The sequence below is a fragment of the Sorex fumeus genome, unplaced genomic scaffold (genome assembly GCF_029834395.1).
Source record: "Sorex fumeus unplaced genomic scaffold, SorFum_2.1 ptg000015l, whole genome shotgun sequence".
Classification (NCBI taxonomy): Eukaryota; Metazoa; Chordata; class Mammalia; order Eulipotyphla; family Soricidae; genus Sorex; species Sorex fumeus.
In genome coordinates, this window is record NW_026606072.1 from 21,437,428 (window position 1) to 21,461,980 (window position 24,553).

Here is a 24,553-nt window from a genome sequence, read left to right on the forward strand (position 1 = left end):
GGGTTGGAGTGATAGCACAGAAGTAGGGCATTTGCCTTGCATGTGGCCAACATGGCTGACCAGAGTTTAATTCCTCCACCCCTCTTGGAGAGCCTGGCAAACTACCGAGAGTATCTCACCTGCAAGTCAAAGTCTGGCAAGCTACCCATGACGTATTCGATATGTCAAACACAGTAACAACACGTCTCACAATAGATATGTTACTGGACCCACTCGAGCAAATGGATGAACAATGGGAGGACAGTGCTATAGTGCTACAGTTTTTTCTGGGAATTTACTATGATTCCTGCATTACAAATGCTCTTAATAATGCAGCAAGGCACTAAATGATTTAATGGAAAATCTTAGTAAAAACCACTTGTTCTGTTCAACTAACTTATAGGTTTCTAAGTGGTTCATAAGTATCCTTTTAAATCCTTATTATGATAAATGAGAGCGAATGGCATGTTTTGCTACACTGTCTCAATTGGCCACATTTTTCTACATGTAGCTTGGTTCCTCTTATATTGTAAAATAGGTTAGGAAATAAATTATATACACACCAGAGCATGAGCTTAGAATTCATGCTTTTTGTTAAAGGCACAGGAAACAGAAAATCAATTGGACTTGTGTATCACCTCACAGTTATTATTTATTTTGATTTAAAAAATGTTTTGTTTTTATTTTTATAAGCCCTGGCAATGCTCAGGGTTTACTCCTGGCTCTGCACTCAGGGATCATTCCTGGCAGTGCTCAGAGAACCATATGGGATGTCAAGGGTCAAATCCAGGTTGACCACAGGCAAGGCAAGCAACTTACCTGCTATACTGTAGTTCTGGTCCCTGCTTTTTGGTTTTTTGCATGCATGCTCATTATAGACAAAGATTTTATGTATATCTAAATATCCCCAATAAAGTGAGGACTCAAGAGGTCAGTACTTGAGTCAATACATAGGCCAATATTGTCCATCCAAACTGATTTCGAAGCACAGTGTTAAAAATGGGCATTATTAACTCCTAGACAACTCTCTTCAGGTTACTACCAGAAGTGAAAAATGGTTCCGCAATACCAAAAGGACAAAAATGAGACAAAAGTTTGTGATAGTATTTATGTAACTTTCATGAATATATAGTGTGTCAAAGAGGTAATCCAATGCTGTGAGCCTCATTTTTCTAATCCAAACAATGAATCAACCTTACTGGACTTGTTTTCTTTTCTCTTTATATAACAGATCAATGATAGATTTGGTTTATTTTTACTTAAAAGAAGAAAAAAATTAATGCCCACCCTCCTTTCTTATAGGCAGAATATAATTTCTAGGATCTTATAGACCTTCACATATAATATTCTGGGCTACCCAGGTAAATTTAATTTCATCCCCGAGTCTTTGAAAGAGATGATATTCCTTGACTACAGACATGAAAGGAATTGAGAGAGTTACAGTAACAGTTGAAAAGAGATTTAAAGTGTGAAAGTTATATCACCCTCAGTTGCTAGAGGAAGAGCCCCATGGAACACAAATGAAGTAATAAATGCAGCTCTGGTAGTAAAATCTGGTCTCTTTTAGGTAGCTATCAAGAAAATCAGGACTTCCATCCTACAACCACAAGTAACTGAGTTTGACCAGTTCAGAATACAATTTTTTAACCAGAGATAAATTATGTTTTTTATTGTGGTGGTGAATTTATCTGTATAGTTGACCAGCTTAAAGAATGGCTGGATATAGGTTAAAATATTTCTAGATGGGATCCTTTTTAATATTTTTGTAACTTACTAGCCTTTGAATTCATAGACAGAGCAAACTTTACCCATTTATAGATAATCACTCAATGGCAGAGGGTTTGAATAGAACAAAAAAGTTCTAGAAGAACTAAGAAGTGAGAATTTTCTATCACTGCTTGAGCGGAAATAACCATCTTTTTTCTGCCATTGGGCATAAGGACTCAAACCAGACTTGAACTGAATCACACAACAGACTTTCATGGTTCTCTTGTTTGCAGGCAGTAGATGATAGGACTTGGTCTTCCAAATGGCATGAGTCAATTCCTTTAAAAAAATCTAGCACTTCCTCCTTGAGTCTGTCCTTTTCTTTGTTTGTCTGCTTCTCTTTCCCCTATGTTCCTCTCTTGATTTTGTTTATCTGAAAATCCTTACTAATACATGTGAATTCTATTTTGACCATGTTGCTTTATAAAACTTCATATCTTCTTAATCCATAAAAGTGTCTTTTTCACAGATCAGAAGCCAATATTTTTTCTATTCCTGAGAGTTCCAATATTTCAGAACAAATAGAAGCAGTGAATCTTTGCCAGTTTAAACTGCTGTAATTTGCTATTTTTCAGTGTCAATATTGCTCAGATGTTAAATATTTTATCATACTTCTGATAAAATACTCACTTTTATTATAATTTTTATATTCTAAACACAGGTAAATTGGATATATGTTGTATATAATGCTTGGTACAATCATTGTCTATGACCTAGATTCTGCAATTGATATTTTGCTATATTTGCTTTATCGCACATATATCCATTATCCCCCTAGCCATCTATCAATCTTTCTTACTTTTTGATGTTCTTGTAGGTTTCAGAAATCACTCTTAAGAAGTTCTTTAAATAAAACTTAGGTAGAGTTTGATATTTGCTTAGTTCTTTAAAAGAAGATGGAGGTTGAATATTTTGTACTTGGAAATACAGAATGATTAAATTTAATGATAATTGCTTAATCAGTAGAAACTGAAGTAAAGAGGTAATATTTGGTTATAAATGTGTAAACCAGGATAATCTTTTTATTACATCAGTGAATAGGGATCTTCTTTATGATCCCTTTTATCAGTTAAACTTAATTAGGATTAGTAGGAGAGAAGATTTCTTATAGGATTCTGAATGCTCAAGAATTAATAGAAAAGGAAGATTTGACAGTATTCTGATGTCTCACTTAATTCACCGCAATCTAAAATTCTGATTCTAACCAGAACTTTAGATTTTGGTGAATTATGTTACTTTGACAGTAAAGGTTGGACTGGAGTGATAGCACAGCAGTAGGGCGTTTGCCATGCACGCAGCCAGCTTGGCCGAGCCGGGTTTGATTCCTCTGCCCCTCTCGGAGAGCCCGGCAAGCTACCGTGAGTATCTTGCTCTCATGGCAAAGCCTGGCAAGCTACCCGTGATGTATTCAATATGCCAAACACAGTAACAATAAGTCTCAAAAGAAATGGAGACGTTACTGGGCCTGCTCGAGCAAATCAATGAATAACGAGAGGACAGTGACAGACAGTGACAGTAAAGGTTAAAACAGTGTTTATGAAATCAGAAACCACTTCAGTAGCTTAAAAAATGTTTTTTTTATACCTATGCTGCTAACAGGCTACAAAACTAACATTCTCTCTATTAGTCACAGATATAGTTGAGCAAATAATTAAAACAGTAATTTAGACACATCACAAGTAATTTATACAACTGATTTTGATTCTAACACTGTACTTTAACATTTTTACAACTTATACAATGTGTCATTTACCTACTAATATTCACGCAAAAACACAGGGAACATTCATTTAATGGTGATTTGATAAGTTCTCAAAACATGATTATTTTGCAATCAGTTGTCAGAACATGTTACTCCTTCTCTTCCCCTACACCTAACTCTTTCCTCTATACATCTATCTCACCTGTGCCAAGTTATCTATTTCCCTCCCTCTGCTATTTTTGGGGAAAGAGTGGTCTTCATTTTTGTGATAATTATTGAACTGGTTTTTCACTTCTTTTGCCCTTGCTCATAATATATCAAAGGTAAAGGGACTAAGACAACTGAAGACTGAAAAGTTTGTAATTAGCAAGATTAAGTGACGATTAAGTGAAGATTAAGTGAAAAAACAGTTGAAATTCATTGAATTCGTTTTTCTATGAAATTTTATCCTTGGTCAGATTTAATGTTGCATTTCACACAGATGAATCCTGCCTGATGTGTCAAAAATCAAGTTCATGTCTTGATTTAATTCTCTAATTTGAAAATCAGGTCTAGTTTATTTTGATACTTAAACAGAATGTTCACTACTTGCTATATAGAGTGAAGGGAGATTACAAATTGAATATGCAACTCTTTAAACTAAATTCTGTTAGTTGCAGAATCTCTATTGGATTTCTCTGCTAATATGGCTGGTGATATCTATATTTGAGTTTTGGATTCACACTAAATGGACTATCAAATCTATTTAATTCACAGCATACCATTATTACTGACACTTGATACATAATTGAAAATAAATAACCTCAGCAAGCAGTCCAGAAGCTTAGATGTCAGCATGCTTAACATCCTCTTCCTTCTAATGTAAATCACTAAGGAACAAACTGGAAAATCGATTCCATGCAACATGGACTAGACAGAAGTACTAATGCAATGGAATAATCTCATATTGAAAAACCAAATTATCACAAAAGCTCGAGGATGAAAATAATTATATTTCTATCAGGGCTTATTACATTCCTGTTTATTTTACTATTTGGCTATTTATGGATTAAACTGTTATAATACACTATGGAACAGATTCAGATTTATTTGCATTTATGGCAGATATCAAGATACCAAGTACAGAAAGGCAAGACCTCCTCCCCCATCTCCACCCAAATAGGCATAGCTTACAAATGGAATGTCTGGAACTCTGAAATACTTAGCAAGATTAAATCAGGCAGAAAATTTTGTGAGAGCATAGTAGCAGTAAGTACATCTATTTCTTGGTGAATTCTGTCCTCAATGCCCCTGAATCCCTTCAGAAAAGATATGGGTTAGAGCTCTTCTAACCTTGTCCTCAGTAATATGTGATTTGAAAGGTATACTGGAGGAAACTGGCTAAAACCCAAACCAAACGGGAATGGTCAATTTAGCAGCTTTGATGGAAGAGCAAGGACAGCCAATGGAATAGGACTGAGAAAAATCCATGGGTTTGTTGAATCAAAGAATGTACAAATATTCGCTATAGACATGCTAGCCTCTCTGTAGACATTTATAAAGGAATGGACTTGAATCTTCTTCTAGGAATCTGCAAGAGGTAAGAAAGTCTCAACAGAAGGAGACTGATTTTACTGGAAGCCCAGGATCCAAGGAAGTATCTTACTCAGTCAAAGCAAATGCAAGAGGGTTTTAAAAAGGAACTTCCAAGAAACCTCAAAGGCACACTATTACATAAACTCAGTAATACCAGAATTGAAGAAGAAAAATGTATCAAGTCCAGAATACCTGTCCTATCTTTAACTCTCCTAATTTCCCATTCTTTCTTCATAAAAGTAATGAAGGAATGGAAGGAGGCAACCAGAAAAATCCTTTCACTCCTAAGACATCAAGTTTCAGGAGAAGAGAAGCACTTTTTTTAAATTATACAAAATATAAATGTAAAGATTTTTTGCAACTAATGTGAATATTCCTAAGAAGGCAGAAATTTCAGACTTTGAGAAATTTCTTTATGATGACAGAGAAAGATATAAGAAAGCTTAAAATTTTATATATGTTTATTTTTCCTGTGTGTTTGTAGGGGAAAGGGAATAATGAACTCTACCAGGTCTGATTGGGCCACTGAAGAAAAGGTTGGAGAAAGAAACAGAAATGAATTTGATCCATGTTCTATATCAAGCTTATTTAACATACTGCTTATAGATATGTTACTCAACAATTTTCTAAAGATAGAAATTTGAGATGTGAATCATTGTAAAATAATTTTATTTAAAATTTGGGTGAAACAATGTCATGGAGGGTTTTGCCAACTTTTTCTTCAATACACCTTATGGATTCCAGTCTGATGTTGAAGTCTTTAATCCACTTTGATCTTACTTTTGTACATGGTGTTAGGCAGAGATCTGAGCCCACTTTTTTGCATGTAGCTGTCCAGTTTTGCCAGCACAATTTGTTAAAGAGGCTTTCCTTGCTCCACTTCATTTTTCTTGTCCCCTTATCAAAGATTAGATGATCATATGCTTGCGGTGAGATGTCAGTATATTCAACCCTGTTTCATTGGTCTACAGCTCTGCCTTTGTTCCAGTACCATGATGTTTTAATTATTACTGCCATGACATCGAAGCTAATGGTATGTCATGCCACTGGCCAAGAAAGTGAAAAGAGAGATAGACAAATGGGACTATATTAAACTAAGAAGCTTCTGCACCTCAAAAGAAATAGTGATCAAAATACAAAGACAGTCTACAGAATGGGAAAGGATATTCAACCAATACACATCTGACAAGGGGTTGATATCAAGTATATGCAAAGTACTGATTGAACTCCACAAGAAGAAAATATCCAACCCCCATCAAAAAATGAAGCGATTAAATGTACAGAAACTTTCTCAAAGAAGAAATTCGAATGGCTAAAAGGCACATGAGAAAATGCTCTACATCATTAATCATCAGGGAGATGCAGATCAAAACCACAATGAGATATCATTTCACACCACAGAGACTGGCCCACATCCAAAAGAACAAAAGCAACCAGTGCTTGCGTGGATGTGGTGAGTAAAGGACCCTCCTTCACTGCTGGTGGGAATGCTGACTGGTTCAGCCCTTCTGGAAAACAGTATGGACAATTCTCAAAAAATTAGAAGTTGAACTCCCATTTGACCCAGAAATACCACTCCTGGCAATATACCCAAGAGAGGCAAAAAAGCATAGTCGAAGTGACATGTGCTCTTGTTTGTTTATTGCAGCACTCTTTACAATAGCCAGAATCTGGAAAAAAACCGAGTGCCTGAGAACAGATGACTGGTTAAAGAAGCTTTGGTACATTTACACAATGGAGTACTATGTAGCTGTTAGGAAAGATGAAATTATGAAATTTACATACAAGTGGTACTACATGGAAAGTATCATGTTAAGTGAAATGAGTCAGAAAGAAAGGGATAGACATAAAAAGATTGCATTCATCTGGGGAACATAAAGTAACAAAATAGGAGACTAACACCCAAGAGTGACCAGGAATTTTGTTCCATGGCTTGGAGGCCAGTCACACATGCTAGGGTAAAAGGGAGCTCAGATAGAGAAGGGAGCACCAAATAAAGGTGTTGGGAGGATCCTCCCAGGATGGGAGAAGCATGCTGAAAGTAGACTATAGACCAAACATGATTGCCTCTCAATACCTCTTTTGCAAACCACAACACCCAAAAGGAGAAAGAGAAAAGAGGGGAATGCCCTGCCACAGAGCAGGGTGGGATGGGCGGGATGGGGGGTGGGAGGGATATTGGGATCTGTTGTGGTGGGAAATGGGCACTGGTGGTGGGATGGATATTCAATCATTGTATAATTGAAACCCAAGCACAAAATTTGTAAGGCTACAACTGTACCTCATGGTGTTTTACTAATAAAAATATAAATAAATAAAAATTTGGGTGAAACGAGAAAAATATTGGAGAAATAACAATTAAAAACACAACGATCCCTTTAAATGATGCATAACTTTAAATAAGACATTTGAGTATTATGACAGCACAAATTCCTGGTGTCACAAAATATATATGTTAAGAGGCTCGAGTGATAGCACAGCGGGCAGGACAGTTGCCTTGCTCACGGCCGACCTGCATTTGATTCACATCATCCCATATGTTCCCCCTAGCAGCCCCAGAAGTGATTCCTGAGTGCAGAGCCAGTAACCCCTGAGCATTGCCGGGTGTGACCCCAAAATAACATATATATATGTATATATATGTATTAACATATACAGGATCAATGCTTAAGTAGTGCTCAAGTTCTTTCTGTTCTACTTTATTTATGAGTCCAGAAAAACAATTGTCAGAGAGGAACTGCAGATTAATGAGGTGGTCTGAAGTATAATCTACTCTTGCAAACATTCACCTTGTTAATTTAGGAAATGGTTCTCTAGGACATCTGTATTGTTTTTGTTGAGTAGCATATTTGTAAGTCCTTCATTTTTATTCGTGTATATATATATACATATATATATATATTTAATAGACTCTGCTAAAGTCACATTTCTTTTTTTAAATTTCCAGTTTTCCCCAAGTGGCTCTGGAAATGCTCAGGGCCTATTCCTGGTTCAATGTCAGGAGTGCCCCACTGGTGGAACTAGGAGACCATATAAGGTACGAGGGATTTGAATCAGGTTCATGGCCTTCATGGTGCACAAATGCTTAGTGCTTTATCTACTGTACTAACCTTCTGCCCCTTCCAATACATTTTTAATGTGAATGATTATATGATTATAACGTCAGCTGTAAGAGTAATCATTAAGGTAAACAAGTTACATATAATTAGAAGTATATAGTTTTCTTTATTTAAAATTAAAGCATCATTTTACATGAATAACTTTTCAATTTATTAAATTTCAACTACAGTGAGTGAAGTGCTGTAATTTAACTTCTTATCTCAAGACAAATAGCATTTCTGGTCTAATTAAAGATGGTTTTCAGTTAAAGTCCAATCAGTAAATTTAGAGTTAAGTCATATTTATTGAATAAACATGATTTAATGTGATGATTAAAAAAACTTAGTTAAAATTGTAATAATTAGCTTGGAAAACCATTTATTAAAGGTAGTTAAAAAGTTAATTAATCCCAATTTTATGAGAAAATGATTCTTATTTTAAGAATAGATAATTAATGTGTAAAGTCTCTTTTATGATTTCTTATACTTAGAAAAAAACACATAAGCATGAAAAAATTATTTTTTTATTGTAGCTTAAAGGAAAACTTTGTGCATGCTTCTGAAATAATTTTGTAAATGTGGATTGCCCTAACATCATTTCAGTAATATATTTGGAAACTTGGATTCATTATATGCTATAAACTGATATTAGAAGTTGGGCCTGTAATAAGTACTCTTCATACTTTATTTTAATTTTAAGTTTTCTAGTTCCATTCATGTACCAGTTTATTATTTCTGTGATAGGATCTACACTCTAGATGCTATGGAAAAATAATGCATAAACATGTCTAGGAGAATAATAATAGAAAAATATTTTTAATGTAAGAGAATTGAAAGATATCTCTGAGGGGGGTCCACACGGCAGAGCCTGGAAAGCTACCTGTGGTGTATTTGATATGCCAAAAACAGTATCTATAACAGGCCTCATTCCCTTGACTCTTAAAGAGCCTCCAATAATTGGGAAAGACTAGTAAGGAGAGGCTGCTAAAATCTCAGGGCTGGGCACATCTAGGGGAAAGGGCAGCTCAGACATAGAAGGGAACACCAAGTAAAGGTTGTTGGGAGGATCCTCCCAGGATGGGAGATGCATGCTGAAAGTTAGACTATAGACTGAACATGATTGCCACTCAATGCCTTTTTTGCAAACCTCAGCAACCAAAAGTAGAGAGAAAACAAAATGGAATGCCCTGCCACAGAGGCAGGATGGGATGGGGGGATGGGAGGGGTGGGAGGGATACTGGGATCATTGGCGGTGGAGAATGGGCACTGGTGGAGGGATGGGTCCTCAATCATTGTATAACTGAAATTCAAGCACAAAAACTTGTAATGTCCACAACTGTACCTCACGGTGTTTCACTAATAAAATAAAAATAAAAAAAGATAAATAAAATCTCAGGGCTGGGACAAATGGAAACGTTACTACTGGTGCCCTCTCGAGTAAACTGATGAACAATGGGATGACAGTGATACAGTCATACAGTGATCTCTGAGGGAGTGACAGACCAGTAGAGTTGAAATAGTGGCTATTGAGTAGATTTGTAGATGTAGTTTTTCAGGATGTGAAACAAGAAAGGCTTAATATTGAGTTGGAAATAAATTTGTTTGCTCAAGGATGCATGCAACAAATATTCTAGTGGGATCCTGGAGGAGAGCAAGATTTGGTTTGTGAGGTGGAGAGGTGGAGTTAGTGCTGATGCATAAGATTGCAGTTACTGGCAAGGACAGGCAATATAGAACTGGTATATGACAAGACATTTAGATTTTACTCTAACTAGCATAGTAGAAAGTTCTTGGAAAATTTGGAGTTGGAAGTATTGCACTCTTATTTATGTCTTCAAACTTCTTCCTGGATATTGAACTAATTCTTCCAGAATACCACATTAGCTAATAAAGATATTACTTTAAAGTAAAGATGGCTCTTTACTTCGTTATTTTTTCCTTTTTTCTTTTTTTAAATAAAATGCATTTGAATGTAATTATAAACTGAAGATTGCAAAAATCACAAAATAAGATTAATCAGATTCAGGTAATATGCACTTTAGTTATCTCAGAAAGAAATTTTTGTTTTTAAATGTACCTAAATATGACATATAGCAATTACTACTCTAATGCCAAAGAGAGATTTTGGTTTGCTCTTTTTGCTCTTTAATGATGCCGTGTCAGGGATTCATAACTTGATGGTATAAATGTCATTTTTCATAAAAATCTATTGGAAATTTTTTTATTATCTATATTAGGAAGCTTTTCTCATTTAAGTCACAGTGAATTTACAGATTTCCTTCTGTTGAGAGGAAGGAAAAATGAGCCAGAAGCCGAATTTCAGAACAAAACAGGTTTTCAGATATGGTCAGAAAAAAAAAAAACAGCTGTGAGAAGAGTTGATGAGAGAGTAGTGAATCAAAACTAATGACAGAAAATCAAGAGAACATGAAGCAGAGGTCTCATTTAGAATGCAGCTAGAGGGGCAAAAGGGCAAATACTAAAAGAGAGGAACAAAATGAAGCAGCAAGCAGGGTAGACACTGCAGAAAGAACTGGGAAGAAAATATAAAGCTTAAAGTGGAATTTTTTCCTGCAAAGGTGGAAATTGGAGACATATTATTTTATAGTTGATAATAAAAACACTTAACCAAGCTCATTGAGGTTTCTCGGGAGTTCAAGATGCCGCACTGTTTAACATTCATTGATTTAAAGAAGGCCTTTGATTCTGTTGAGACGGAAGCGGTCATTGAAGCCCTAGCCAATCAGGGCATTCAAGCCCAATACATCAGGATCCTCCGTGAGCTGTATTGCGGATTCACTACCAGGATCTCACCATTCTACAAAAAAGTGATCGTTGATGTCAAGAGAGGGGTGCGGCAGGGTGAAACCATTTCACCGAAACTGTTCAGTGCCACCCTCGAGAACATCATGTGATGACTGGAATGGGAAGGAATGGGAGTGAAGATAGATGGTCGGCAACTACACCACCTCCGCTTTGCTGATGACATTGTTTTAATAACACCAAACATCAGCCAAGCGGCACAAATGCTGGCCGACTTTGACCGTGAGTGTGGAAAGGTAGGACTACAGCTGAATCTTACGAAGACAATGTTTATGAGAAACAGCCTCGTTCCTGACGCCCCATTCGCTCTCAACGGAACGACCATCTCCGAATGCAACAGCTATGTGTACCTAGGTCGAGAGGTCAACATGACAAATGACCTGGCACCCGAGCTGTGCAGGAGGAAGAGAGCGGCTTGGAACGCCTTCAAGAACGTCAAAGAAATAGCTAAGAGGAAGAAGAAGCTCCGGCTCCGGGCACATCTCTGATTCCACTGTTCTTCCTGCATTAACATATGCCTCAGAGACCTGGGCCCTAAGCAAACAAGATGAGAACGCCATTCAGGTCTCCCAAAGAAGAATAGAAAGAGCTATGCTTGGAATATCACGTTTCACTCAAATGAGAGAACGAATCCGGAGTTCTGACATCCGTCGACGATCAAGGATCAGGGACGCTGTCTCATTTGCCAAGGTGTCGAAAATCAGATGGGCTGGTCACGTAATGAGATTTAAAGACGACCACTGGACTAGAGCTGTTACCGACTGGATTCCACGGGATGTCAAAAGACTGCGTGACCGCCCACCTACCAGATGGTCAGACTTCTTCTTCAAGATCATGAATGATCGGTTTGAGGCCCTTCATGTTCCCGGAGCGAACAGATGCCATTGAGCTACACTAGCACGCGACAGGGACAAATGGAGACGTTACTGGCGCCCGCTTGAGCTAATCGACGACTAATGGGAAGTTAAGTGATTTTTTAAGTAAGTGAATAAAAACACTGTGGTCATGAACAGAAAGGAAAGTTTATCAGTGAGAATTTTATTTTATTTTATTTTATTTTTTTGCTTTTTGGGTCACACCCGGCGATGCATGGGGGTTATTCCTGGCTCATGCACTCAGGACTTACTCCTGTCGGTGCTCGGGGGACCATATGGGATTCTGGGAATCGAACCCGGGTCGGCTGCATGCAAGGCAAACACCCTACCCGCTGTGCTATCGCTCCAGCCCCGAGAATTTTTTTTTTTAATTGAAAAGAATTGGGCAGCCATACATTGGTGCAGAAGCAGACCATAGTAAAACTGGTCAGAATATTTAAAGAAGTGATAGTGTAACTTCAAGCAGGATTTTATTTTATTTTTTAATTAATTTTTTAAATAAAATCAGCATGAGATACAGTTACAAGGCTTTTGTGATTGAGTTTCAATCATACAATGTTCCAATACCCATCCCTCCACCACACATCTCGCATCCAGAGCAATCCCTTCCAACCATCATTGTCATAATAATCCCTTCTTTATACCAATTGAACTCTCTTGTAGCCCTTGAGGAAGGCTTCCTAACCATTTTTCCTGGCCCTTGTTTCTAATGTTCTTGGGTGTTAGCCTCAGACTGTGTTTTCTAAATAACCCACCAATGAGTGTAGCCATTCAATATCTGTCCTTCGCCTTCTGACTTACTTCTCTAGCATGATACTCTCCATGTCCATTCAGTTATAAATGAATTTCATGACTTCATTTTTTCCTAACAGTTGTATCATATTTCATTGTGCAGATGGACCATAATTTCTTTAACCAGTTATCTGTTCTCAGGCACTTAGGTTGTTTTCAGATTCTGGCTATTGTGAATAGTGCTGCAATGAACACACAAGTTCATTGAATGAGAGTTCATTTCTCCCTGTATCTGCGCCAGCACTGCTTGTTCTTTTTGATGTATACCAATCTCTGTGGTGTAAGGTGATATCTCATTGCTGTTTTGATTTTTATTTCATTGATGATTAGTGAGAGCACTTTTCCATGTGCATTTTGGCCATTTGTATTTATTTTTTGAGGGAGTTTCTGTTCATTTCTCCTCCCCATTTTTTTGATGGGGTTGGAGGATTTTTTTCTTATAAAGTTCTACAAGTGCCATATATATCTTGGGTATCAGCCCCTTATCTGATGAGTATCAGTAAATACTTTTTTCCACTCTGTGGACTGTCTCTATCTTGGTCACCATTTCTTTCGAGGTTCAGAAGCTTTTTAACTTAATATAGCCAGGTTGTGGTCATAAATAGAAATAATTTTTACTAATTACATGCAAATTTGATTTCTCATTGGTTATGAGAATTTTTATGTCCCTCTATACGCCACTTTGAGATGTTAAATATCCTCATTTGTTTAATTCTTATCTCTTTGAATTATATAAGCTCTGATTCAATTACAGAGATGGTGGCTTCTGGGTTGCCTTCTGATTTATGGAGACATATTTATCATTTGTAGACAAATCAGATAAGGAAGGTCTGTTCAATGGAGTACAATAATTTATCATTTTGAGGAGAGGGAAATTTGTTTGCTATTTTATTACTGCTGTGAATTCAAATTATCTTACAGGTGTGCAAGAGCTCTGTCTAGATCTGATAAGTTCTCTCTATTGGAATAAACTAGTTCTCTATAGTCATATAACTGTGCCATTTGCTCTGCCGACTTACAGAGATCAGCCAGCCCTCCAAATAGGAACATGAAATATAATGAGCTGTTGGATTCAGAGGGAGTAGGCGTGTCTTCCGAAGTTACTTTTTCAATAAACACCCGATTATTAGTTACTATTTTAGACCTCTGGACTAATTGTGATATGCTATTAGCCAATACTGAATTAAATAAGGTGACTCATATTAATAAAATTTATGTAATGGGAAAAAATAGTCTCTGGTAGATCAACTGTTGCCAATTCTTTATATAGTACATGAAATGCTCTTGAGAGGGTCTGAAAGCCATAACCTTTCTTTTGATTAAATGTGAAAGACCTGGAGTTGCTTTTCTCTTAATGGGAAACACATGCTTAGATCTGAAAATAGACATTTAAAGCTTAAAAGATGTGGCTCATGAAGAAACAAGGGCTCTGGGATTATAACTGACTTGTCTGAAGTCTTATCCTACCTAAATTGGGGTAACTCTGAAATGAAAATCTGCGTCTCTGAAACAAAAATCTGGGTCTTCTAAAAACATAGGCCACAATTTTGCTGATTGAAGGTTAATTACTTTCTTCTTTTTCATTCTTGCTTTATCATACTGAGCCTACTCCCACCGTTATATCCATCCTGTGCTAATATGCAAATTCTCAGCCTCTTTGTGAAGAATAATAGCAAATAGCAGGGATGATATTTATAAGGGCATAAGGAGACTTGTAAAATGGTTGGTGATAAATATTTTAGTAGACTGGAATAGTATGTTAGACACATAGCAATATGTAAAAAGTCCCTGTTATTCCTTGACCTTTAAAATAAGAAATATCTCCTCTGACTTATACTTAAATGAATAACAATTAAAAGAAACAACTAGCGTAGTTGTCGAAGGTGCTGAAAATGTTTAAAAACCTTTCTTTGTATTTATTTTTCAGCATTCCAAATGGCCATACAGAGTAATTCAACTCTTAAATCAATGCTGTTCTCTCTTTATTTTTACAGTTAATTCTAGATGTTAGTATTGCCCTTGTCTGCCTGTGTTTCTGAATGTAACTGTGTTATTGAAAAGCTAAGCTAAGCCGTCATAGCCCATCTGGGGAGAGTAAGAATGAAGACAAAACTACAACACCCCAAAGTTACTTTAAAAAGCCAGAACACTAGAAGCTCGAGAGATTTTGCCCAAAGCATAGCATGGGCTCTCTGTTTAGGCCCTCAGCTCATTATTGGACAGACACCCCCTGACTGTGAGCAATTTTTGTTCCCTGCGGCCTGCTGATACTGGCTATGATTCTGTCATTGATTTGAACATAATCTGCGTGTTGCATCTTTATTGGATTGCCATGATTCATTTAAAAGGAAATGTTTTTGATCCTTACTGACTGGCTTTCACGGTGGGGTGAAATGAGTAGGGGGTTGGTGAGCAGCCTAGAAAAGAAAACCCTTTCAAGGTTGCTCTTGGGTTTATGGCTAGAAGGGAGAACAGCTAAAACACATTAGTCCTTTTGCTATTCAGAGGTTTGACTGCTTTAGCTAGGGGGGCCGGATTCATGATCCATTTTCTGTTTCCTGTCCAGCATCTATTTGATGCAATATGTTCCTTGTCTCTTTTCATTAACTGAGACCTATATGATGTCAATTGAGAAAAACAGTAGCTGATGTTATGAAATACTTGCAGTGGCATGACAAAGATTTGTTATAAAGGCCTTTTACTTTGTTCCATTCTATATTTTACTATTGTGTTTTATGCCTGCAGCTTGGCTCTATTGAAAGAAAGTATTTCATCTCGGCCCTGCTGTTTTTATTTCTATTTTTAAATTTTCCTTTGAAACTAGATAACAGTGAGTTGCTGCTATGGCAAATTTCTGACATTAAATGTGGAATGAGGACAAGTAACCCCACCCAGGTATATAGCATGCAAACACCACACAGACTTATAAATTGAAAGCATTATATGCTTTAGATGTTAGTGAGATTTAGATTAACATTAGCATCATTGATAAAACAGTTTCGATGGCAGGAAATTATATCCTGCTACCAAGTGGAAGGTGCCATCATATCAGCGGAAACCCCAGCAGATTGTTTCTGAATGAAAGATGTCACACCATTGGCTTAAGAAGGGCTTAAGAAAGTTTTTGCTTTTAAAATCAAGTCAAATATATATGGAACTAAATTATGTGTTTGTTCACATTTCTACTGCATCTTGAGATGAGATAGTAATTGCACCACTTCTGTTTATCTCAAAATCTCTCAAAAATTTTGATATGAAACAGTGCTCTACTGCTATTTCATATGAATAGAAATATATGAAATAAGAAATAAAATATATGATATAAAAATATAACATAAAGCTGTTATACTGTCTCAACAGTGTGATGTAGTACAAATAAAAACAAAATTAGAACTTAGCAAATGGTTTAAAGGAAGTTATAGAGTTTTCAGAAATTCCAACTCATATAGCAAAATTCCGCTCATTGATGGGACTTAATTGTTTTGTTCTTAATACTTATATTTTAAGTAGAAAATTAGTTAGTAAATACTAGAAATAAACTATGAATACGTAATCTATACACAACTATAGAAAATTCAGAAGATGGCTCCTAGAATAATTCTTTTTCTTTGGGAGGGAGTTTGGGGGGTCACACCTGGCGATGCTCAGGGGTTACTCCTGGCTCTGCACTCAGGAGTTACTCCTGGTGGTGCTCAGGGGACCATATGGGATGCTGGAAATCAAACCCGGGTCGGCCGCATGCAAGGCAAATGCCCTACCCACTGTGCTATCTCTCCAGCCCATAACTAGAATAATTCTTTTTTTTTTTAATTTTTTTTATTTTTATTTATTTATTTTTTTACAGTTGTAGATTTACAATTTTTTTTGTGCTTGGGTTTCAATTATACAATGATCAGATACCCATCCCTCCACCAGTGCCCGTTTTTCACCACCATGGATAATATCCCTCCCACCCCCATCCCCCCATCCCCCTGCCTCTGTGGCAGGGCAATCCCCTGTGTTCTCTCTCTCCGTTTGGGTGTTGTGGTCTGCAAAAGAGGCATTGAGTGGCAAACATGTTCAGTCCATAGTCTACTTTCGACATGCATCTCCCCTCCTGGGAGGATCCTCCAAACATCCTTTATTTGGTGCTCCCTTCTCTATCTGAACTCTAGGATACCTGGCTGGCCTATTTCCTCTAGGATACCCGGCTGGCCTCTAAGTTATGGAGTAATCCTCCTGGTGCTGATCTCAGCTATTCTTGGGTATTAATCTCATACTTTGTTACTTTATATCCCCCAGATGAATGCAATCTTTCTATGTCTATCCCTCTCTTTCTGACTCATTTCGCTTAGCATGATACTTTCCATATTGTACCACTTGTATGTAAATTTCATGACTTCATCTTTTCTAACAGCTACATAGTACTCCATTGTGTAGATGTACCAAAGTTTCTTTAACCAGTCATCTGTTCTTGGGCATTCAGGTTTCTTCCAGTTTCTGGCTATTGTAAAGAGTGCTGCAATGAACAAACAAGTGCAGATGTCACTTCGACTATACATTTTTGCCTCTCTGGGATATATTCCCAGGAGTGGTATTGCTGGGTCAAATGGGAGCTCAATTTCTAATTTTTTGAGAATCGTCCATACTGTTGTCCAGAAGGACTGAACCAGTGGACATTCCCACCAACAGTGAAGGAGTGTCCCTTTCTCGCCACATCCACGCCAGCATTGGTTGCTTTTGTTCTTTTGAATGTGGGCCAGTCTCTGAGGTGTGAGATGGTATCTCATTGTGGTTTTGACCATAACTAGAATAATTCTTACATTAAATTTATATCATGGATACAGAAATTTCTAAGACAGCATGCTAATCAGTTGCATATTCAGGACTAAGAGTGCGAAATACTAGCTAACAATATACACTTAAAGTCATCTCATGACAATATTAATTTCATCTTTCTAGCATTTACTCCTTTATTTTAGGATGAGTACACAAAGTCCTGCAACTATTTTATAAAGAAATTCAAAATTTCCTTAATATGGATAAGAAGTAAATGCTCTTGACAAACTAACTAGCCAATGTGCACCAGAAATTCAGGGTTCATGACTGTTCAACAGCTGCTTCCAAATTATACAATTCATTCAACACCCCTTTAGGGAGGGTCACTTAATCCCCTATTAGTGTCTAAACTTAGATCTTTGGATTTAAATAAGTAGATCTATTATTAATAATAAATATGGGAAAACTTTATTCCTCATTTTGAAAGGTTAAAATTATTGGCGTCTGTTTCAAACATGATGCCTACTATAAGCAGTCATTCCAAACTCTACATTATTTGGAAAAACTAGTCCATGAATCCATGAAAGATTTAAAAATGGTTAGTTTTCTCATTTCTATGGAAACCAGAAGTAATTGACACTGATTGCTGAGCCCCGGAAAAATAGAATCAGAAGGCACTATTATGAAGAAGGTACTTTTATAAACTATAAAGGTAAATTAGCTGCCAGAAATAACTGTTTTATGTTAGGTTTATTATCCATATAAAGTAACTTTCTGTACATAAAACCCAGTTTAGTTGCAATGAGGTACTAAAAGGCTACTTTCCCTTATCATGGAAAATGCATCTATTAAGGTATATGTCTGTCTAGTTGTATAAGTAAAAAAAAAGTGCCAAACTGAGTTTTTAAAATTTGAAGATGATAACAATGGTCTACCATTTTACTGGAAGATGGGATAGAGCACTAGGGTGATTATTATTTTGTGTATACTTTTGAAACTGGCTGAGGCTATATATTAAATGATTCCTCTCTCAAGTTAATTGGCAGAAATAGGCTCAAATATAAAAACAATTATTTCCATTTTTGTCTTCTCTGTGTGACAGGAAAAAGAAAATGAAACTAGGATGAAAGAGATAGTGGGTAGGATACTTACCATGCATATAAATAACAGGGTTTCTAACCCCAGCACTTCAGTATGGACGCATGAACCTTGATAGAAGTGTTTCCTGAGCACAGAGCCAGGACTAAGCCCTGAGCACTGCTGGTGAAGCCAGTAAATATACAAACCAAACAAAAGAAACTCTCAAAACCCCAAAACCTCAAAACGGAGAAAAAGAAAATAAATCTAAGATCACCAGAAAAATAGTATCTAATCACTTTACTTTGGAGCGATAGCACAGCGGGTAGGGCGTTCGCCTTACACGCGGCCAACATGGCCGACCCGAGTTCGATTCCTCGGCCCCTCTTGGAGAGCCCAGCAAGCTGCCGAGAGTATTCGATATGCCAGACACAGTAACAACAAAGTCTCCAATGGAGACGTTACTGGGCCCGCTCGAGCAAATCGACGATCAACGGGAGGGCCTTTACCATATAATTATGATTTAAACAATCTTCATAAATAATTTATTTTAGTTTTATTAATTATAAAAAATTAATTGGATGAAATTGGGAGTTTAGAATAAGTTACATTTCTAAGCCTTGGTTCCAAAAACATCATCATAATTATTTAAACTATTTTCTGTTTCGTTATTTCAAACATTGCATGTAGCACTCATAATTTTTGAAAACTAGAATCATTATGTCGGCCCCGGAACCCGCGTGACTTTATCCCTCTGCCAGTACCTTCATGTGTGCGGAGAGTGGTCTCAGCATGGTGGTGGCTGGTCCTGGAGGTCTTTGGGTTCTGGGGCCGACATCTTATTATGACATCTTATTATCTCATTCCTACTTTGGACAAACTGGCAGGCTACCAAATATAGCTTGCCCACATGGCAGAGTCTGGTAAACTCCCCGTGGTGTACCCAATATGCCAAATACCAGTAACAATGATGGGTCTCATTCTCCTAAAGAGCCTTGTATATAATATCAGGGCTAGGATGAAGGAGACATTACTGGGGCCTGCTCGAGGCAATCGACGAATAACAGGATGATTTGTGATTTGTGATTGTGAGAATCATTATTTCAAAATGGGAACAATTTTTTTGAAGTTCTGTTCTGTCCTGTCCTCCCATTGTTCATCCATTTGCTCGAGTGGGCACCAGTGACATCTCCATTGTGAGGCTTGTTGTTAATGTTTTTGGCATATCAAATATGCCACAGGGAGCTTGCCAGGCTCTGCCAGGCTCTGCTGTGCAGGCAGGATACTCTCTGTAGCTTGCCGGACTCACGGAGAGGGACAGAGGAATCGAATGGCCGCATGCAAGGCAAATGCCCTACCCACTGTGCTATTGAAAAATTACTAAAGTAAAGTTTTAAAATTTCCTGTCACTGAGGATGTGGTGTTTAGGCACCACGTGGTTCAAACTCAGTGCCTTGATATGCCAGGCATGAAATATATCCTTTCAAGTCATATCTCTAGCCTCTTAGACTATTTCAAAAAGTTAAAAAATATTACAAATTATTGAATGTTTATTAAAGTCACTTATAACAAAACATTATGTAAATTGATAATAAAAATTTCCTTACATAAATATTGAATAATGAAATGTGTTCTATCCGAAAGCAATTATGGCATGTTTTTAGAGTCCACAAGTTAGTTGATCTTTAAGTTTTGCTGTAGTACCAAAAAATAATACCTAAAATTATCTAAAATAACTGGAATGTAAATATTTCTCTCTTTTCAAACTATAAGTATATGTGAGTTCAGACTTTATTACTTCAATGCAATTAAATACAAATGCTGATATGAGAATCTTGCTATCTTCTCTATATATGCATATATATATATATAGAGAGAGAGAGAGAGGGGAGAGAGAATACATTTTAAAGAAAAAATAACAATGCTTGTCTTTTTATTAAAATTTAAAAAAATAAAATTTTTAAAGCATGGCTATGTTTCTTAAAATTATTTTTTTCATGTAAACTGTGCATTAGTGCATTATTGTAACTTAAAAATATAATAACACGCTGGGACCAAAGCAATAGTATAGTGGGGAGGGCACTTACCTTGCATGCAGCTGACCCGGTGACCCAGGTTTGATCCCTGGCACCATAAATTTTTCCCTGAGCTTGCCAGGAGTGATCCATGGGCACAGAGCCAGGACTAAGCACTGAGCATCACCACAGTGTATATATGAAGATGTATGAATATTTATGAATCATATAGTATATATGAATCATGTAATTCTGTTTTTAAGTCCTTAATAATTATTGATTATATAAAAGTGTCCTAAGACCAAAACATTTCAGAACCTCTAATCTGCAGTAAAATTATGTTTCTTTTGGACCAGGCAAATATTGATATTTTATTGGGTTTCATATATTTTAATTACTATTTCCCAATTATTCTCTTCAATTACTTTTAGAAAATTAATAATTAGTATGAGTTCACATAGTCTATATGTTGATTTATATACTGTTAAATAGTGTAGTGTTTTATATACTACTTTTCTCAAGATGGAAGAAATCCTGGTCAAACATATGAGTGTTTACTCTGCTAACTTATTTTACCAAGATGATGCATGTTATTCTTCTCCAAATTATTCAAGGATAAGTGTTTTTGGAAAAGTAATTCCCATCTTAAGGATAATAATTCTTAAGGATAATAATTTATCTTCTATTTAGTGTATAAGGATCCTATGCATATTATGAAGACAAATAAGAACTAATGTAAATTCAATTGACTAGTTTATATTGTGAAGCAAAATATATAAGGAGACAAAATTCTTTAGTTTATACAAAATGAATGCAGAATACAAACAAGTGACTAAAACGTCAGTCAACAGTCAGTTTTAATAATATGCCTTGGCCAAAAGTAAAAACAATTTTAGATAAAATAAATAATATAATCTTCAGAACCATAACAAAAGATGTACTGCTTTTCTAACCAGATTTTTATAATTTTGTCACCCATATTAAGAAAAGAAAATAAGTCTAATGTGAAAACTGTTCATTTAAGATTTTAATACTTTTCTGAATTTCATTAGTATTGAAGGACTATACAAGGTCCAAATGAAATTCTGCATTCTTCTTTCTCATAGATCCTAAATGTCTTTTTTTCTCCCCTTGATTTTGACACCACATGAGTTGAGCCTATTAGGTCAGATTCTTGGTGAAACCAACTTTTAGTTCCAAAAGCATTGGAACTTTATGTAGCAATCAAGCAAATCACTCCATGAGGTCATTTAAGGATACTGTGGAGTATTTTTTCTTTTTCATGCTTGTTCTGATTTAATTTTACTTTGGAGAAAAGGCTACTGCACAATGTTGTTTCTCTTGTGCTTGTGAACTTTGCTATCATTATATTATGGAATATAATAATATCATTATATTATGGAATAAATTACTTACTACCCAATAAAGTCAAAATGAGGTGCAAGTGATAAAGTTGGTCTGTTCTTTAAAAAAAACATTTGGTCAACATATGCTTTTCACTAATAAGGCAACTGATAATGATAGATTATGTTGTACCCAATGGCACAAAAATAATAAGTGAGAATATAAGTATTAGAGATCATGGTGAAATCTCCATACACTTTTATTAAAGACAATTACATTAGTTATAAAATATTTTATATTTCTTGAGCAATATTATTGGTAATGGGGAAACTACTCTTCATCACTTATTATCAGGAAAATACAATCAGATTATCTTATCACATGAGTGAGAATGACACATATTTTGAAGAAACAGTTCATGACTGGTATTGGTAGGGCTGTCATGAAAAGAGAACATTTATCTACTGTTGGTAGAACTGTTGTCTGGGGAAGACTCTGTGGAAAAAACTATGGAGACTTCTCAAAAATTATAAACTGAACTTTCATATTATTCAGTGATTAATTTCTTGGCATCCACCCTGAGAACAGAAAAATGTTAATTTGAAAGGATATTTGTACTATTTATACTCCCAAGTTTATTACAGCATTATTCACAAGAGCCAGAATCTGGAAACAATCCAAGTGTCTGAGAACAGATGACTGGATAAAGAAACAAAGGTCTATGTAGACAATGAAATGCTACTTGGCTATAAGGAAAGATGAAATCCTGCAGAATTTCATCCTAGGAGGTTATCAAATTGAGTGAAATGAGTCAAAAAGAGGACAAATACTAAATGATCTCTCTCATATGTAGAATATAAATAAACATATTTTTAAATGGCCAATTCTAATTAAAACAAGAAAATTAAAAAAGGAAAACTATAGTTTTAATTAAGAAATAAGTTATGGATAAAAGTCAAGACTATCAAATGCTAGGCACAGTACAGCTCTGGCTTCTCTTCAAATGCAAACATTTTAGGCTCTGCAAATAGTAAATCAATGTGGTGCTTGGCAATTATGAAAAGTAACTATTAGTATTTGGTGTAATAATTATTTAAGACCCAAAGAAAAATAGTTATCTCACACTTAAAGAGCTTAAAATCCATAAGGCATTTACCTAGCACCCCAGTCATAAGAGGATGCAGCTTTTAGGCCAAAAGGAGCCTTCTGGTGCAGAGATACAGAGATAACACAGTGAGTGATGGTAAGGCACTGCATGGGCAAAACCATCATCCTATTATTTTCAAGACAAACTTTGCTTAGTATGCATCCTATAATATACATGTCCACATGAGCAATCATCATTTAAAAATAAGTTATCTAATATAAGAAGTTTCCTTCCTTCCTTCCTTCCTTCCTTCCTTCTTTCCTCCCTCCCTCCCTCCCTCCCTCCTTCCTTCCTTCCTTCCTTCCTTCCTTCCTTCCTTCCTTCCTTCCTTTCTTCCTTCCTTCCTGCCCTCACTTCTGTCTCTCTCTTTCTTTTCCCTTTGTTGTTTCCAAATCCTGAAAATAGATTTTATTTAAGAGAAAGGAAAGGAAGAGAAATAGAAGGCAGGGAAGACCTTGGATTATGTGAGGGGTCGTCTTAGACACAATTTCAGAGAGAGGTGAAAAACTCTTCTTTTTTACATTCTCTTAACTGGGGGTGTTACTGAATATTTTGTATTAAATTTAAAGTATATAGGGTGCCAGAGCTGTGGGGATGGAAAAGCAGGGAATTGAGGTGATTATCATCTCATCTTTGAGTTGATTTATTCACTTCTCATGGGACAATAAAACATTAAAATTACAGAAGAAGAATTGAGGGAATATTTTGGGGACCAATGCGTGAGCCATTCTTACTGTGTCTGGGTGAGGATACCCCAATTTCCTTAATAAGGAGGAGAAAGAACTAAATCTGTTGTGTATTTTCACAGTCCTCATACATGTAAGTAGAATATCAAAGTATATCATTATCATAGTAAGGTGGGTATCTGGGTATCGATAAATATAGAATGGTCCTAATTTTACAAAGCTCATCTAGTCTTTGAGGTGGATATATGAGAATCTGATCATATCAGGGGACCTCTTAATACATAAAAAAATGGTAAAGGCCCTCCCGTTGATCATCGATTTGCTCGAGCGGGCCCAGTAACGTCTCCATTGGAGACTTTGTTGTTACTGTGTTTGGCATATCGAATACGTCACGGGGAGCTCGCCAGGCTTTGACGTGCAGGCAAGATACTCTCAGTAGCTTGCCGGGCTCTCCAAGAGGGGCAGAGGAATCGAACTCGGGTTGGCCATGTTGGCTGCGTGCAAGGCAAATGCCCTACCGCTGTGCTATTTTGATGGGAAATGGCAGACAGTGACCAGTCCATCCCATTCTGGATCATTGGTCCAAAAACATTTTAAGTGGCTACCCCACACCTCTCTAAGAATTTGACTGCTACCTTGTGAAGCTTTGCCACAGTGTTAGTTATCTCGGAGTTCATTGTGATATTTCATGCTTCAACAGAATTGTATAGTAAGTATGATTTCTTTTCTCCAGTTTGCAAAGAAACCCCTCAAAGAAATGTAAGCAAAGACTATTGTTCGAGAAGAACTTCCTTTTGCATAACAAAGCAGTATTTCCAAGATTTAATTTTGTCATTGCTTCTCGCTTTCTGTAAAGACTGCCTGATACAAAAGGTCAAGGTATCAGCAAAACATAGACAGATTTTTTTGCTGAAT